Raw genomic sequence first — 19,745 nt, 5'->3', positions numbered from 1 at the left:
ATTTATTGGTGATTTTAACACCTGTAAACTCATTCAATCTATAAAATTATGTAGTAAACATTATACCTACCAAATTAACTTTAATTCAAATGCCATTTTCACATTTATATCAGAGATCTTTCAAATTATATTATAAAAGTGACTGTTTAGTAAATATGAAGGTATTCTCTAATTAGTCACAAAACAACCCTCTACCAACAGCTAATATCAAATTAAATGGAGACATACTTGAATCAATCCCACTAAAATCACAGCCACTCACCCCATATCTGTACAATATAGTACTCAAAGTACTAGCTAGAACAATAAGAAAAAAAAGAGATCAGGGGGATACAAATTGGCAAAGAAGAAATAAAGGTATCACTATTTGCAGGTGATATGATGACATACATAAGTTGTGCAGACAGAAGGCCTCAAATGGAGCCCATCCAAAGTAGGGTGGTACATTACCAGGGCTTTCAAACTCAAATTCGCCTTTGGCTGCCCCAGATGAAAACTTACATATACTGTAAGACATCTTACCCCAAAATAATCAACAAAATTGATGTTATTCCACAGGTTAATACGTTTATCTTCAGTTTTATTATTTGAGTATTATGGTGTTAGATAATGATGAGTCAACTGATGATCATTCCATCTTTATAAATTATATTCTCCAGAGATGAGTTCACTACAATTAATGACTATCATCTAATACAAAGTTCTGTCCCATGCAGGCTCTCTAGTTGGTGATTGAGTCTCTTTAAGGACCTATGAGTCCAGGTTTGTTGATTCTGTGAGTTTTCTTGTGATGTCCTTTACCTCTATGGTTCCTACAATTTTTCAGCCCCATCTTCTGCAAAATCCCCGGAGCTCTGCCTTGTATATATATCTGGCTAGGGATCTCTGCATCTGTTTCCATCAGTTGCTTGAAGAATCCTCTCTGATAACAACTGGGTCAAAAAATAATCTATGCGTATAGCAGAATATTATTAGGCATCATTTCATTGATGTGTGTGTGTGTGTGTGTGTGTGTGTAGCTTATTGTTTTTGTGACACTCTTAACAGGGAGCAGGGATTATTTATGAAGCCTTTGCCTGTTTTGGGGACACTTCCCTCCTTAGAATTACTGGAGGCACCTACTTTTTTTTCCTTTTTTTTATTGGATACTTTTTTTTTTTTTTTACATGTCAAATGTTATCCTCTTCCCTGGTTAACCATTCAGAAACATCTTATAACATCCCACCTATTCCTACTTCTATGACGGTTCTCCCTCCAACCCCATTCCTTTTTCTCTGCCCTGGGATTCCTCTACACTGGGGCATTGACCCTTCACAGGACCAAGGGCCTCTCCTCCCATTGATGTTCAACAAGGACATCTTTGGCTACTTATGCAGCTGGAGCCATGGGTCCCTCCATGTGTACTCTTTGGTTGGTGGTCTAATCCCTGAAATCTCTCAGGGGCGGGGGTTGGAGGTCTGGTTTATTGATATAGCTGTTCTTCCTTTTAGTTGCAATCCAATTCAGCTCCTTCAGTTCTTTCCCTAACTCGTCCATTGGGCTTCCCAGGTTCAGTCGGATGGTTGGCTGTGAATACTTGTGTATATCTTAGTCAGATAGTACCAGAATTTCTCAGAGGAAAGCTATACTAGGCTCTGATCTGCAAGTATTTCTTGGCATCAGCAATAGTATCAGAGTTTGGTCTCTGCAGATGGGATGGATCTCAAGGTGGGTTGATTTCTGGATGGTATTTGCTTCCCCCTCCCCTGAATTTCCTTTAGACTGGAACAATTAGGGGTTAAAGTTTTTGAGATGTGTGGATGGGTGCATCCCTTCTTCTGGGTGCCATGCCTATCTACTGGAGGTGATCTCTTCAGGTTCTTCTATCTACGAACATTGGAATGTTTTGCTAATGTCATCCCTGCTGGGTCATGGAAGCATCTCATATCCCTGGCTTCTGAGACTTTCTAGAGGTTCCCCATTTCCCCACTAGAAATCTTAATTTAGGTGAGAAGGTCTACCAGGAGGTTGGCTGTAGTCTCCCGTGGTTATGAATCCAGACTGAATATGAAGGACAAGAAAAACACCAGTGGAGCTCTGTTACCCATCTCTCTGCATCTGTATTATAGATATATCAGAGAGCTATATCAAGTCCCTGCTGCCTTGTTGTCTAACCATGATGGACTATAATATCAAGCTGAAAGTCAATCAAATCCTAACCTATTCCTAGGTTACCCATAAATTTCAACACAATGTGATTGTTACATAAATTGTTAACATATTGTACAGATTAGAGAATGAACCAACAATTCATCCCATTATAATTCTGACCATTCTGCACTGATTACATAGGAGGATTGCAGATGTACATTTCACTACCAGGAAGGAAGAGCTACCAATAAAGAGCTGCCATTTCGGACTATATAAATGCTCAGTTTCTTATATGTGATTTGTGTTTTTGATAGTCCGAATATGATAAACATAACAGCCTGATTTAATATTTCTTTGAAAATCAAGCCTTCCCTTTTCTCCTGATTTTGCAGAGATATTTTTGGTAAGGATATCTTGTTTTTTAATTGTACTTCTACCACCTGATTTTCTAAGGATATCAAAATTAGGTATCTATTTTGATGCTCATCAAAATTATTGAGGATTTATAATTTTTAGAAATGTTGCAGTCAAGAAATGTTGCATGTTCAAAAACATAAGACAGGATACATATCTTATAGACTATATGATGCTTTTGAACTTCAAAGTATTATTTTTTCAAAGTCAATTATAATGTTTCTGTATTTAAAAACATAAATAACTGTTGTGCACTATTAAGGTGCACTTTCTTTCTGAGTAGTTAAATTATAGAGGTATGATTATAAAATTAGAAAAAAAATTAGTATGGATTGAATATATATATATATATATATATATATGTGTGTGTGTGTGTGTGTGTGTGTGTGTGTGTGTGTGTGTATGTTATTATTCTTGAAGCATCTTAAAACCAAACTAACTTGTCATAGAAAATAGGATAGAAAAAAATGAAGAAAAGTAAAGAAGAACTAGTAAAACAATAATTGCAAGGTTAACAAGTGCTGATTTTAAGAAAATATTCTCACCTATACAAAATTTATTATCTACACATTTTATACATAGGGCAGAAATTATACATATATTTTTATATGAGAATTCATTACTTATTAATTTAGTCAGTATGTTTTAGTGAATACACGGTTAGCTCCCTCTTACAAATACCATTTATCTCATGTATTTTCATGGAATCTTCTGAGAAAATAAGTGCCAAAATTTGCTACGTATGTATTTGACTTAGATATGTGTCTGTATAATATTTCCAATTGAATTTAATATATCAAAAATTCATAGGAAAGAAGTCCAATTTAAAAAATAAATAACTTCTGGTTTGACATAATTTATTATAAGTTTAGATTTCTTTTCCACTTGATTTCAATTCCTTCCTTTGTATTTGAGATGACTTTTGAAAGATAACATTTCCAATGAAATATATTTACTGTGTATTGTTTGCTTCTCTTGATGGTAAATTAGTACTAATTCATCTTTCACAATTGTTCATTAATGCATTAGTACAAATAAATATGAAAGTGAAACATTTTCTTGTGCAACTTCATATCTCTAAATATAAGTTTAATTGCTATGTAAAATTAAAAATAAAAACTACAAAAAATTCTCCCTGTCAATTCTTAAAGAAAAAGCTTTATTCTGCTGTTTTGGAATGATACTTTGATCACCTACCAACCTAGAAATGTGGAATCATCATTTCCACTGTCAAGAAAATAAATTTCTGGAGGGTCCTTCTTTAGATATAGTAGGGAAGTTGGAGTATAAGTTATTCAGCTAACATATTATATCTAACAAAATGAGTAAAACAAAAAAAGTCTTCATTATTAATACATATATGTTCCTATTCTTGATTTCAAGACCCATTTGTGAGTATATTGAAAGTCTTTGCAAAATTATATTTCCTTCCCGTCAAGGACCGATGGTCATATTTCATGATTCTCTTAACACGTATATGCTTTTATCCTTAAACTGAATCCATTTTATACCCCTCACCCCTCATAACTAACCAAAAGTTATGTATAGAATTGATATTTTCTTCTCTTTTATTTTTATTTTGTGTTTAGAATAGCCTTTTCTACCCGTTGATATTTTTCCTACTTTTACTCAAACATGTTGCTGATGTTTTAGGGAATACATAGTGCTATAAAAAAGGCAATCGGTTGTTATCTCAGTTATTTTTATTTGCTTCTTTCATTCCTGATATCCCTTTATCCTCTGATCATCTGAACAAAGTTCTTCTTTAGGCTTTATTTAACTGGTTAAGGAGAATAGAATACATGCCTCTAAGATTCTAGGAGAGCTGAGTGAGAAGACACATGCTAAAGATTAGAAAGGCGCCACCCAGAAGCCAGTAAAACAGCTTAGCTGGCAAAAGTCACATACCACAAAAGGATGACATGAGTTTAATCTCCAGATCCTAAGAAAAGGTGGTATAAAAGAACTGACAGCACAATAATGCTCTCAGACACCAACGTATGTGCCATAGCATGCATGTCCACAGACAGGAGGAAAGACAGAGACAGACAGATAAATAGACATACACACGCACACACACACACACACACAGACACACACACCATGAATATATGTTTAATTACTGCAGTAAAAGTAATAATTATAATAGTACTTACATTAGTAGAAGTGATAACAACTCAAAAACACATAAAAGGGTGCATCTTAACTAAATCTTGGACTTAATAGCCCATTTTTTTTTGTGCAATCCACTTGTCCATCCAAATACTCTGTGCATTGTAGTTCCACAAGACTGAAATATTAGACAGAAATTTCATCTGTTCTTCTCAGAGCTGTCTTAGAATAGAACTGCTTCAATCCACTACCTTCTAACTCCTGGGATTTCAGTCCACTTCCGTCAGCCTACTTCAGTAGTTTTACTCCAATCAAGTAAAATGGAGCTTTCTCTGAGTTTATGAGGAGTAACCCTGCAGGAGCATATGGAATCAGGTTATATTATATAATATGCCCTACTTTGCACGGGGTTGCACAAAAATTAATGGAAGAAAATTAATGAATGCATTTATCTTTTATGTTGGTAAGAGCATGAGATAGGGCTTCTTTTTGCAATTTCAGTTCACAAGTGCTATCCTTGTTCTGGTACAACCTGTGTCAGTTTTTGTCTTACATTTGCTGTCACTAAATAAACTCCTATGTCAGAGATACTGGCATCTTTAACACTTTTACTTATTAAACCACTTTTCATCAGAAACACTCCATCTTATTTCAAGTTGCATTCATGTCGTATATGAAATAATTAAAAATGCTTTGCTGTCTCCATCTTTTTGTAAACTAGGTGTAATATTCTATGCACTGTCTAAGGATATAGGTTCTTCCTTGCTTCTCTCATAATGTTTATTTTTTCCTTCCATATTCTAACAGAAAAAAGTGGGAAACTGGAAAAATACAGATGTACCCCACCAGCCAAACATACAGTTCCCAACTTCAATAGTTAGTTTTGCATTCATATAACATATAAAATGTTTTTCGTTTTTCTTTTTTCTTGTTTATTTTATTGATTTACATTTCAAATATAAATATTCCCTTTCTTGTTTTCCCTCGGAAACTTCTTAACCCATCTCCCCTCCTCTTGCGTCAATGAAGGTGTATCCCCACCCACCCACCAACCCATACACTCCTGCCTCCCTGCCCTGAATTCCCTTTCCTGGGGCATCAGTCCTTCTCAGGACCATGGACTTCTCCCATGGATGCCTGACAAGGCTATCCTCTGCTACATAATCAGCTGGGGCAATGAGTCACTCCATATGTACTCATTGATTGGTGGTTTAGATCCTGGGAGCTCTGGTTGGTTGATACCGTTGGTCTTCCTATGGGGTTGCAAACCCCTTCAGCTCCTCTTTTTCTAACTTTTCCACTGGGGATCCCATGATTAGTTCAATGGTTGGCTGTCAGCATCCACCTCTGTATATGCAAGGCACTAGCAGAGGCTCTCAGGAGACAGCTATAACAGCTCCTAACAGCAAGCACTTCTTGGCATTTACAATAGTGTTTGCATTTGGTGATTCTATATGTAATGAATACCCATGTAGGGCAGTCTCTGGATGGCCTTTCTTTCCATCTCTGCTCCATACTTTGTCTCCATATTTGCTCCCATGAGTATTTTGTTACTCCTTCTAAGAAGGACCAAAGGATCTATACTTTGGTCTTCCTTCTTTTTGAGCTTCTGTCTATGAATTGTATATTGGGTATTCTGAGTTAATTTGGGCTAATATCCAATTATCAGTGAGTGCATACCATGTATGTTCTTTTGTGATTCAGTTGCCTCACTCAGTATGATTTTCTAGTTCCATTAATTTACCTAAGAATTTCATGAATTTATTGTTTTTAATAGCTGAGTAGTCCTCCATTATGTAAATGTACTACATTTTCTGTATCCACTCTTCTGTTGAAGGACTTACATGATATTACATGATCAATGTGATTTGAGCTTTGTTTAGCTTATAGATGCTCTCCATCATCACCTGAGTCTATTTTTTAGATATTCCTGTTATTGTCCACAGCTACTTCAATAATTCTTATTTTTCCCTTTGTAAGAATACCCTGTTGTTCTTTGCTGCCTTCCTAAAATATGTTTCTCCCTTTTCATTACCTACTGGACAGGCATAATAAATGCTGCATCATTTAAATTAACTCTATTTTTTGCTAACTGATTTGTCTTTCTTTCCCTAGATTGTAAGCTTTAAACCTAATTCTTAATTTGTTTATGTTATAAACACATTGACTATATTATAACATCTCACACTCATGAGAACTTCAAGACATATATAATACAAATGCATGAATGCTTGGAGTAATATATGATTTACTATCATTTCATATTATTATTATATTAATTCACTTATTTCTAGGAATATCCTTAAGATATTAAAATTGTGATCATGAAAATGAAAAACACCAAATAACTGATTTATTTTATTTTATGAATAAAATATTTATTGTGTTAAGAAAATTATTTAATAGTTTTAACAAACCCATGGAGTGATCATATTTAAAGAATTCAAAATTCATGACAAATTCAATATTTTTTCACCTGGGAAAAACTGAGCCTAACATTAAAAGAGAATTTAATTTATCAAATTTACTACAGTATTTTGAATCCTAGATAAGTATGTGCAATATCTTCTTCTAAAATTAGTGTGTTGAGAAAACTATTTGTAAGCACAGTTTCTGCCAAGGCAATTTTCTTTGTATGTATGTTAAAATGCCCACTGACTTGAATTGCATAACATTGTAAAGATTTCCTTAACATGATTCAAAAAATTGTGATGTTAAACTTTCCAGATTATCCCTAATGCATCAAGATTTAGATGTAAAGCCTCAAAAATTAAGAAAGGTTTCGAATGATGTGTCTACTGACATGATCCCTGTCTTTTGCTCTATAATCCCTAGAATTGACAATTTTTAAGGAGTGAGTTTTTGGTATCTGTTAGTAGGAAAACTTATTTAATATTGAAATATTTTTAAGAATGAGAATGAACAGGGTTTTTTTTATTATTCACTATATGTTATTTAATGAAAGATGAAAATATTTATATCCTAGAATTTGTGGAGATAAAATTATCCACTATTATCTGTGGCTACTAGAGTGCTGGAAGAAAAAAGTAGGATGTCTAAAAGGAAGCTTTTTTAACAAGGAACATAGTTACAGTTAGATATGCAAAATAACTTCTCTTGGTCCATAGTAGAAAATGTTGACTATAGTTAAAGAATCTGGATTGCACACTTCAGAAGATATACATGAGAGAACTTGGAATGATGTTATCCATACAAATCCTCAGAAATATGAGAAAAATATTAAGGTGATAGATTCGTTCTTTGTCCTAATTTAAAACAATAATACAGAAAACAAAATAGAAGAGAAGAGAAAGATATATCCTTTGGAAATATGGAAGCACTGCTAACCCCTGGAACATCTTGAAGAAAAAGTCAAACTCACAGCAGTGTGCAGTTACTAATAGAGCATTCTTTGTTGGAAAGTGCCCCATTGGGGAGACCTGCACCACATCTGGCACAGAGAGGACACCACTTCCAGATGCTCTCTAGAGAACTGACAGGAGCAGAGTATTAGGTAAGCATCACTGAGAGTACTACCCAGCTACCTCCAGTTCGCCTATCCGCTTCTGCACCTTCTAACCCTCCTTCCTCCCCCGTTGCTGTACCTTGCCCACTGAGAGGACACCACTTCCTGATGCTCTCTAGAGAACCAACAGGAGAAGGGTATTAGTTTGCCCATCCCCTTCTGCCCCTTCTACCCCTCCCTCCTCCCCTGTCACTGCCCCTTGCCATTAGGTGGGAGATCTGTGCCACATCTGGCACAAAGAGGACACCACTTCCTGATGCTCTCTAAAGAACTGACAGGAGCAGGGTATTAGAGAACATACAGGAGCAGGGCATTCGAGAATTGGCAGGAACAGGTCATTCGACTCTTGCCAAATCTGCAACAGGGGAGAACCCATTGCCAGATACTTCCTTGAGAATCAGGTGTTTGCAGGGCATTGGACAGAATGAGAATCCCAGGAATACAGAAACACAGGCTGGCAGGTTAGAGACGGTAGTGTCAGCAAGACCAGCTAACACTAGAAATAATGAGATGGCCAAAGGCAAATGCAAGATCATTACCACTAGAAACCAAGGCAGCATGGCACAATCAGAACCCAGCTCTCCCACAACAGCAAACCCTGCATACACCATCACATCAGAAAAGCAAGAACCAGATTTGAAATTACATCTCATATCGTTGATGGAGGACTTTAAGAAGAACATATATAACTCCCTTAAAGAAATACAAGAGAACATGGGTCAATAGGTAGAAGCACAAAAATCCCTTAAAGAAAGACAAGAGAATATGGATCAAAAGGTAGAAGCTCTTAAAGAGGAAACACAAAATCACTTAAAGAAATACGGGAGAATATGGGGCAACAGTTTGAAGCCCTTAAAAAGACAATACAAAAATCCCATACGGAATTTCGGGAGAACATGGGTCATCATGCAGAAACCCATAAAAATGAATCACAAAATTCCCTAAAAGAAGCACAGGAGAACATGGATCAACAGGTAGAAGCCCTTAAAGAGGTAACACAAAAAATTCCTTAAAGAATTTCAGGAAAAACAAACAAACAAACAAACAAACAAACAAACAAACAAGTGAAGGAGCTGAACAAAACTATCCAGGATCTAAACCTGGAAATAGAATCAACAAAGAAATCACAAAGTGAGACATCTCTGAAAATAGAAAACCTTGGAAATAATTCAGGAGTCATAGATGCAAGATCAACAACAGAATACAAGAGATAGAAGAAAGAATCTCAGATGCTAAAGATTCTATAGAAATCATTGACTCAACAGTCAAAGAAAATGCAAAATGCAAAAAGCTCGTAATCTAAAACATCCAAGAACTCCAGGACACAATGAGAAGACCAAACCTAAGGATTATAGGAATAGAAGAAAGCAAGGATTTACATCTTAAAGGCCCAATAATTATCTTTAACAAAATTATAGAAGAAAGCTTCCCTAACTTAAAGAAAGTTAGGATGAACATACAGAAAGCCTACAGAACTCCAAACAGATTGGACCAGAGCAGAAACTCCTCCCATCACTTAATAATCAAAACTCCAAATGCACTAAACAAAGAATACTGAAAGTAGTGAGAGAAAAAGGTCAAGTAACATAGAAAGTCAGACCTATCAGAATTACACCAGACTTCTCACCAGAGACTATGAAAGCCAGAAGAGCCTGGGCAGATATCATACAGACACTAAGAGAACATAAATGTCAACCCAAACAACTATACCCAGTCAGTAAAACTTTCAGATATAAGAACTTATCTGATATCAGTTATATCTGATATCTGATATCTGATATATAAGAACTTATCTGATATAAGAATGGTCACTCCAGCTTCATTCTTGGGACCGTTTGCTTCAAAAATTGTTTTCCTTCTTTGACTCTTAAATAGTGCCTGTTTTTGTCACTGATTTTCATATCAGATATAAGAACTTATCTTATATATCAGTTACCATTGAGAGTGAAAACAAGACGTTCCATGACAAAAAGCAAATTTACACAGTATCTTTCCACAAATCCAGCTCTGCAAAAGATAATTGTTGGAAAATAGCAACACAAGACAGCGAACCACCCTATAGAAAAATCAATAAGGTAATCTTTCATCAAACCCAATAGAAGATAGCTACACAACCAGAATGTCAACTTTAACTAAGAAGATAACAGTAAGCAACAATTACTTTTCCTTACTATCTCTTAATATCAATGGTCTCAATTCTTCTATAAAATGTCATAGACTAATGGACTGGATACATAAAGAGGATCCAACCTTTTGATGCATACAAGAAACCCACCTCAGTGACAAAAACAGGCACTATTTAAGAGTCAAAGAAGGAAAACAATTTTTGAAGCAAACGGTCCCAAGAATGAAGCTGGAGTGTCCATTCTTATATCAGATAAAACTGACTTTCAACCAAAAGTTGTCAAAAAAGATAAGGAGGAACACTTTATACTGGTCAAAGGAAAAGTCTACCAAGATGAACTCTCAATTCTGAACATCTATGTTCCAAACGCAAGGGCACCCACATTCATAAAAGAAACTTTACTAAAGATCAAAGCACACATTGAACCCCACACAATAATAGTGGGAGACTTCAACACCCGACTGTCAAAAATGGACAAGTCATGCAACCAGAAACTAAACAGAGATTCAGTGAAACTAACTGAAGTTATGGACCAACTGGATCTAACAGATATTTATAGAACATTCCACCCTAAGGCAAGAGAATGTACTTTCTTCTCAGCACCTCATGGTACCTTCTCCAAAATTGACCATATAATTGGTCACAAAACAGGCCTCAACAGATATAAAAATACTAAAATTATTCCATGTATCTTATCAGATCACCATGGCCTAAGGCTGGTCTTAAGCCTTAAGTAAAAGCAATGGAAAACATACATACACATGGACTTTGAACAATGCTCTTCTCAATGATAACTTGGTCAAGGACAAAATTAAGAAAGAAATTGAAGACTTTTTAGAGTTCAATGAAAATGAAGACAAAGCATACCAAAATTTATGGGACACAATGAAAGCAGTTCTAAGAGGAAAGAGAAAAGAGAGAGCTTATACTTACAGCTTGAAAGTGCACTTGAAAGCTCTAGAACAAAAGGAAGCAAATACCCCCAAGAGGAGTAGATGGCAGGAAGTAATCAAACTTAGAGCTGAAATCAACCATTCTATGAAGCCACAATCATGCTTACACCTAAACCAAACAAAGCAGAAACAAAAGTGCTATACAAAGAATCAACAAAACAAGGAGCTGGTTCTTTGAGAAAATCAACAAGAAAGATAAACCCTTAGCCAAACTAACTAGGGAGCACAGAGACTGTATCCAAATTAATTAAATCAGAAATGAAAAGGGAGACATAACTATGGAAACTGTGGAAATTCAAAGAATCATCAGATCCTAAAACAAGAGTTTATACTCAACAAAGTTTGAAAACTTGGATGAAATGGACAACTTTCTAGATACATACCAGGTGGCAATGTTAAAACACGATCAGATAAACCATCTAAATAGTCCCATAAGCCATGAGGAAATAGAAGCAGTCATTAATAGTTTCTCTTCAAAGAAAATCCTAGGACCAGAGGGGTTTAGTGGGGAATTCTATCAGAACTTCAAAGAAGAGTCAATACCAATACTCTTCAAACTTTTCCATGAAATAGAAACTCAAGGAACATGACCCAACTCATTCTATGAAGCCACAATCATGCTTACACCTAAACCAAACAAAGACCAAACAAGGAAGGAGAACTTCAGACCAATCTCCCTCATGAACATTGATGCAAAAATACTGAACAAAATCCTGGCCAGCAGAATCCAAGAATGCATCAGAACTATAATTCACTACGATCAGGAAGGCTTCATCCCAGGGATACAGGGATGGTTCAACATACAGAAATCCGTCAATGCAATTCACTACATAAACAAACTAAAGGAAAAAAACCCACATGGTCATTTCACTAGATGCTGAAAAGGCTTTTGACAAAATTCAGCATCCCTTCATGATAAAAGTCTTGGAGAGATCGGGAATTCAAGGCCCACACTTAAACATAGTAAAAGCAATATACTGCAAACCAGTAGCCAACATCAAACTAACTGGGGAGAAACTTGAGGCAATCCCACTAAAATCGGTGACCAGACAAGGCTGTCCAGCATTTTTAACAAATGGTGCTGGATCAACTGGAGGTCAGCATGCAGAAAAAATGCAAATAGACCCATTCTTATCTCCCTGTGCAAAGCTCAAGTCCAAGTAGATCAAAGATCTACACATAAAATCAGACACACAGAAGCTTATAAAGGAGAAAGTGGGGACAAACCTTGAACACATGGGCACAGGGGAAAAGTTTCTGAACAGAACACCAATGGCTAATGCTCTAAGAATAATAATCGACAAATAGGACCTCATAAAAGTGCAAAGCATCTGTAATACAAAGGACATAGTCAATAGGACAAAACAGCAACCAACAAATTGGGAAAAGATCTTTACTAACCCTACATATGATAGAGGGCTAATATCAACGTATACAAAGAACTCAAGAAGTTAGTCTTCAGAGAATTAAATAACCCTATTTAAAAATGGGATACAGAGCTAAACAGGGAATTCTCAATTGAGGAAACTCAAATTGATCTAAAGCACCCAAAGAAATGTTCAGCATCCTTAGTTATCAGGGAAATACAAACCAAAACAATACTGAGATTCCGCCTTACACCAGTCAGAATGGCTAAGATGAAAAACTCAGGGGACAGCAGATGCTGGAGAGGATGTGGGGAAAAAGGAACACTTCTCCATTGTTGGTGGGATTGCAAGCTCTGGAACAAAGGGTAAAATCAGTTTGGCGATTCCTCAAAAATTTAGACATAAATTTCTACATACCATATACCCAGAAAGTACTCCTACATGTAATAATGACACATGCTCCACTATGTTTATAGCTGCCTTATTTATAAAGAACCCAGATGTCCCTCAACAGAGGAATGGATACAGAAACTGTGGTATATATACATAATGGAATACTATTCAGCTATTATAAACAATGAATTCATGAAATTCTTAGGCAAATGAATGGAACTAGAAAGTGTCATCCTGAGCGAGGTAATCCAGTCACAAAAGAACACACATGGTATGCAGTCACTAATAAGCGGATGCTAGTTCAAAAGCTCAAAATAAACAAGTTACAATTCACCCAGCACAGGAAGCTCAAGAAGAATGAAGACTTAAGTGAGGGTGCTTTGGTTTCTCTGAGAAAGGGAACAAAATGCTCACAGGAGCAACAAGGGAGGCAATGTATGGAGCAGAGTCTGATGTAAAGGCCACCCAGCAAGTTCCCTACCTGAGGATTCATCCTATAAATAGACAGCAAACCCCGACACTACGATTAGAAGCATGTAACAAAAGGAGTATGACATGGCTGTCTCCAGAGGGGCCCTGCCAGTGCCTTACAAATTCAAAGGCAGAAACTAGCCACCAAGCTTGGACTGAGCTTGGGGTCCTCAAAGGAGGATCTGGTGGGTGGTCCAGAGAAGCTGAAGGGGTATATAGCCCCATGGGAAGAATAATGATTTTGGACATCCTGACACCCCAAAACTCCCAGGGACTGAACCATCAACCAAGGGGTATACATGGTTCCAGCCAAAAATGTGGCAGAGGAAAGCCTTGTTGGGCATCAGTGGGAGGAATGGTCTTTGGTCAGGTAAAGGCTCAATAGAAGCCACAACAAAGGGAAACAGATGGGGTGGGGGGGTGGGAGGAGGTGGGACTATGTTGGGTAGAGGGGCATATACATGGAAGCAGGGAGAGGGAGGAGGGGAGGGAATTGTTGGGGAGGGGGACTTTTAGGGGGGGAAATTGGGATAGGTTTTACCATTGGCAATGTAAATGAAGAAGATACTCAATAAATAAAATGAAAAAAAAAAGAAAGAAATAAAGTGTTCCCTTCTGCTCTCCTCATCATTTTTAAGGTACTTCCTCTCATCTCTATGCTCAATTGTTTTGGCCTCTGTCTCACCATTAATATAATTTGTAATCTTCTTTACTTTTCTTCTTTCTAAAATAATTTTTATGAAAGTTTATGCTATCTTTAGATTTTGAATTATCACCCTCTTTCTTCATCTTATTTATTTCATTAATAATTTTGCATATTAAAGTTATATTTTAAATATATCTATGACCTTTCATTTTTATTTTTTAAATCTTTGAGAATTTGTTACATAGCACTTTGATCATGTTGAGCCATCCTCAACTCTCCTAATACCAATCCCATTTTTCCTACACATTACTTTGTGTCCTAGTCTTAAGTTCCCAAGTCCTGTTTGGGCTGTTTACGTATCTGAGAGACTTCCTTTGTTTGGTTTAATTTTGGCAATACCTCTGAACAATTGTTTCTTCAGGTATCTTTGGTATGCAGTGTTGAGTGTTCAGCATCATTTCTTTACCCAACCCCTTAATTAAAAGAGCACCCTGTCTTTAACTATGTGCCATTGATCTTTATAAAGTTTTAACATTCTTATTTTTATTTTCTTTTAATTTGTACTTAATATACTTCTTTATGTCCCAAAGACTGCCCTTCTTCCTGGTACCACCATCACAGAGATCCTCCCGCTTTCCCCTTCCCCCTCCCTTCTGAAAGGGTGCCCTCTCTCCATATCCTCCCACTCTGGAGGAGCAACTCTCTACCAGATTAGACACATCCTCTATCACTGAGGCCAGCCAAGGCAGCCCTGTTGGGGAACAGATACCTCAGTCAGGCTATAGCTTTTGGGAGAGCCTCTGCTCCAGTCATTGGGGGATACACACGGAGACTAAGCTGTACATTTGCAACAATGTTCCTGGGGTCTTCTTCCAGTCCATATGTGCTTTTGCTTAGTGGATCACCCTTTGAGAGCTTCCAAAGGTCCAGGTTAGTTAACTTTGGTGGTCCTCCTGTGATGTTCCCATCCTCTCCTGGGTCTCCAATCCTTCAATTAGAGTTCCTGATCAACGGATATCCGTGTCTGTTTCAGTCAGCTGCTGGATAGAGCCTCTCAGAGGACAATTATTCTAAGCTCCAGTCTAAAACATAACAGAGTATCATTAGTAATGTAAAGGATTACTGTTTGCCCATGGGATGGATTTCAAGTTGGGTTTGTTATTGGTTAGCCATTCTTTCACTCTCAACTCCATCTTTGCTCCTGCATTTCTTTTAGACAGGACAAGTTTTGGGCAGAAAGTTTTATGGGTGGGTTGTTGTCTTTATCCCTCTACTGAGAATCTTGCCTGCCTATAAGAGGTGATCTCTTCAGGTTCTATTACCCCTGTTACTGTTAGCTATCTCAGCTAAGGTCACCTGCATTGACTCCAGAGACCTCCACCATCTCAGGTCTCTGGGTATTTCTATGTATCCTCACCCTACTTCCCCTGCCCTGAGACCTTAGAAATTCATTCTCATGACTTTCTGGGCTCTCTCATGTGTCCTCTCTATATACCTGACTCTGTACCCCCATTCATTTCCCCTCCCCTCTCTCTCACTCATTTCTTCCCTCCTCCTCTCTCCTACGACTATTTTCTTCTCTCTTCTAAGTGGCATTCAAGCCTTCTATTTTGGGTCTTCCTTCTTGTTTAACTTTTTTTGCACATATGGGATGTATCATGTGTATTCTGTGCTTATGGTTAATATCCATTTATTACTGAGTACATACAATGCATGTCCTTTGGGGACCGGGTTATCACACTCAGGATGATATTTTCTCGTTCCATTCATTTGCCTGCAAAATCCACAGTGTCCTTGTTTTTAATAGTTGAATAGTATTCCATTGTGTAAATAATCACATTTTCTGTATATATTCTTTGGTTGAGGAATATCTGCATGGTTTCAAACTTCAGGCAATTATGTAAGAATAAAGCTGTCATGAATAGAGTGGAGCATGGATCCTTATGGTATTGTGGAGTTTGTTTTGGGTATAAGCCCAGGAGCTGTATAGCTGGATCCTCAGGTATAATAATTTCCCATTTTCTGAGAACCCATCAGATTAATTTTCAGAGTGGTTGTACAATGTTGTAATCCTACTACCAATGGAGGAGTGTTATCCCTTTTCCACATATTTGCCAACTTGTTTTGTCCTTTGTGTTTCTTTTTTTTTATTCATTGTTAATCAGACATTTTTTTATTCGATATATTTTTTATTTACATTTCAAATGATTTCCCCTTTCCTAGCCCCCCCCTCCCAGAAAGTCCCGTAAGCCCCCTTCTCTCCCCCTGTCATCCCACCCACCCCTTCCCACTTCCCTGTTCTGGTTTTGCTGAATACTGCACTGAATACTGTATTTTTTTACACTTAACTTTTTAAAGAATAACATAACTCTTTTCAGGCTAAAAAAAAATTTAAAAAAAATCCTCAGTACATATCACGAGAAAACACCCTTGTATTACAGAACAAACAGAAATAAAAGCACTTTTAACTTTAAACAAGTTAAACCATTATTACTATAGAGAAAAATTAATGCATGTTTATTTTACATAGAGGTTGCATGAAAGAAAACATTTCACTTAAATATACCGGGAACAAACTGTATACATATTTTAAAATCTGCTGGATACCAAAGCTTATTATTCTGAATATAAACAATGTATTCATTTTAGAATTTTAATTTTATAAATATGATTTAGGAGCAATGCGAATCAAAATGAACCTGCAATCTCACCTAATACTAATTGAAATGGCTAAGATAAGAAACACAAAGGGCCAGCAAATATCTTCAACAAACTTATGGAAGAAAACTTTCCCAACTTAAAGAGAGAGATGCCTATGAATATACAAGAAGCCTACAGAACTCCAAACAGACTGGACCTGAGCAGAAATACCTCCCGTCACATAATAATCAAAACCCCAAATGCACTAAACAAAGAAAGAATATTAAAGGCAGCAAGAGAAAAAGGCCAAGTAACATATAAAGGAAGACCTATCAGAATCACACCAGACTTCTCACCAGAGACCATGAAAGCTAGAAGATCCTGGGCAGATCTCATGCAGACTCTAAGAGAACACAAATGTCAGCCAAGACTACTATACCCAGCAAAACTCTCATTCACCATAGATGGAGAAACCAAGATATTCCATGACAAAACCAAATTTGCACAATATCTTCCCACAAACCCAGCTCTGCAAAGAATAATAGGAGGAAAACTCCAATACAAGGAGGGATACTACACTCTGGAAAAAGCAAGATAGTTACCTTCCTTCATCAAACCCAAAAGAAGATAACCACTCAAATATAAAAAGAACATCAAAAATGACAGGAAGTAATAATCACTATTCCTTAATATCTCTTAACATCAATGGTCTCAATTCCCTAATAAAAAGACATAGACTAACAGACTGCATAAGGAAACAGGACCCTACAATTTGATGCATACAGGAGACACAGCTAAGTGTCAAAAATAAAAACTACCTTAGAGTAAAAGGCTGGAAGACAATCTTACAAGCCAATGGTCACAGGAAATGAGCAGGAGTAGCCATTCTAATATCAGATAAAATTGACTTTCAACCTAAAGTCATCAAAAGAGACACTGAGGGACACTTCTTGCTGATCAAAGGAAAAATCCACCAAGAAGAACTTTCAATTCTGAACATCTATGCGCCAAATGCAAGGGCACCCTCATTCATAAAAGAAACTTTACTAAAGCTCAAAGCACACATTGCACCTAACACAATAATTGTGGGGGACTTCAACACTCCACTCTCCTCAATGGACCGATCAGGAAAACAGAAACTAAACAGGGACACAGTAAAACTAATTGAAGCTTTAGACCAATTGGGTTTGACTGACATTTATAGAACATTTCACCCTAAAGCAAGGAATAAACCTTTTTCTCAGCACCTCATGGTACCTTCTCCAAAATCGACCATATAATTGGTCACAAGGCAGACCTCAACAAATATAAGATGATCGAACTAATCCCATGCCTCCTATCAGATCACTATGGTGTAAGAGTGGTTTTCAATAGCAACAAAAACAACAGAAATCCCACATACACATGGAGGCTGAATAATACTCTACTCAATAACACCTTGGCCAAAGAAAAAATAAAGAAAGAAATCAGAGACTTTTTAGAATTTAATGAAAATGAAGGCACAACATACCCAAATCTTTGGGACACAATGAAAGCAGTGCTAAGAGGAAAATTCATAGCCCTGAGTGCCTCCAAAAAGAAAATGGAGAGAGCATATACAAGCAGCTTAATGACACACCTGAAAGTCCTGGAACAAAAAGAAGCCAATTCACCCAGGAGGAGTAGAAGTCAGGAAATCATCAAACTCAGGGCTGAAATCAATCAATTGGAAACAAAGAGAACTGTACAAAGAATCAACAAATCCAGGAGCTGGTTCTTTGAGAAAATGAACAAGATAGATAAACCCTTAGCCAGACTGACCAAAGGGCACAGAGAAAGTATCCAAATTAACAAACTTAGAAATGAAAAGGGGGCTATAACAACAGAAAATGAGGAAATCCAAAAAATCATCAGATCCTTCTACAAGAGCCTATACTCAATACAACTGGAGAATTAGAGGAAATGGACAATTTCCTTGACAGATACCAAATACCAAAATTAAATCAGGACCAAATAGATCATCTAAACAGTCCCATAACCCCTAAAGAAATAGAAGGAGTCTTAGAATGTCTTCCAACCAAAAAAGCACAGGACCAGATGGTTTCAGTGCAGAATTCTATCAGACCTTCAAAGAACACCTAACATCAATATTCTTCAAACTATTCCACAAAATAGAAACAGAAGGAACACTACCCAATTCCTTCTATGAAGCCACAATTACGCTGATACCAAAACCACACAAAGATCCAACAAAGAAAGAGAACTTCCCTTATGAACATGGATGCAAAAATATTCAATAAAATTCTTGCCAACCAAATCCAAGAACACATCAAAACGATAATCCACCATGATCAAGTAGGCTTTATCCCAGGGTTGCAGGGTTGGTTCAATATATGGAAATCCAACAATCCAATCCACTACATAAACAAACTCAAAGAAAAAAACCACATGGTCATTTCATTGGATGCTGAAAAAGCATTTGACAAAATTCAGCATCCTTTCATGCTTAAAGTCTTGGAAAGAACAGGAATTCAAGGCCCATACCTAAACATAGTAAAAGCAATATACAGCAAACCGGTAGCCAGCATCAAACTAAATGGAGAGAAACTTGAAGCAATCCCACTAAAATCAGGGACTAGACAGGGCTGCCCTCTTTCTCCTTATCTTTTCAATATTGTACTTGAGGTACTAGCTCGGGCAATTCGACATCATAAGGAGGTCAAAGGGATACAAATTGGAAAGGAAGAAGTCAAACTGTCATTATTTGCAGATGACATGATAGTCTACCTAAGTGACCCAAAAAACTCCACTAGAGAACTCCTACAGCTGATAAACAACTTCAGCAAAGTGGCAGGTTATAAAATCAACTCAAGCAAATCAGTAGCCTTCCTATACTCAAAGGATAAGCAAGCTGAGAAAGAAATTAGGGAAATGACCCCCTTCACAATAGCCACAAACAGTATAAAGTACCTTGGGGTGACTCTTACCA

This window comes from Apodemus sylvaticus, chromosome 11 (assembly GCF_947179515.1).
Source record: "Apodemus sylvaticus chromosome 11, mApoSyl1.1, whole genome shotgun sequence".
Lineage (NCBI taxonomy): Eukaryota > Metazoa > Chordata > Mammalia > Rodentia > Muridae > Apodemus > Apodemus sylvaticus.
This window is presented reverse-complemented; position numbering follows the sequence as displayed.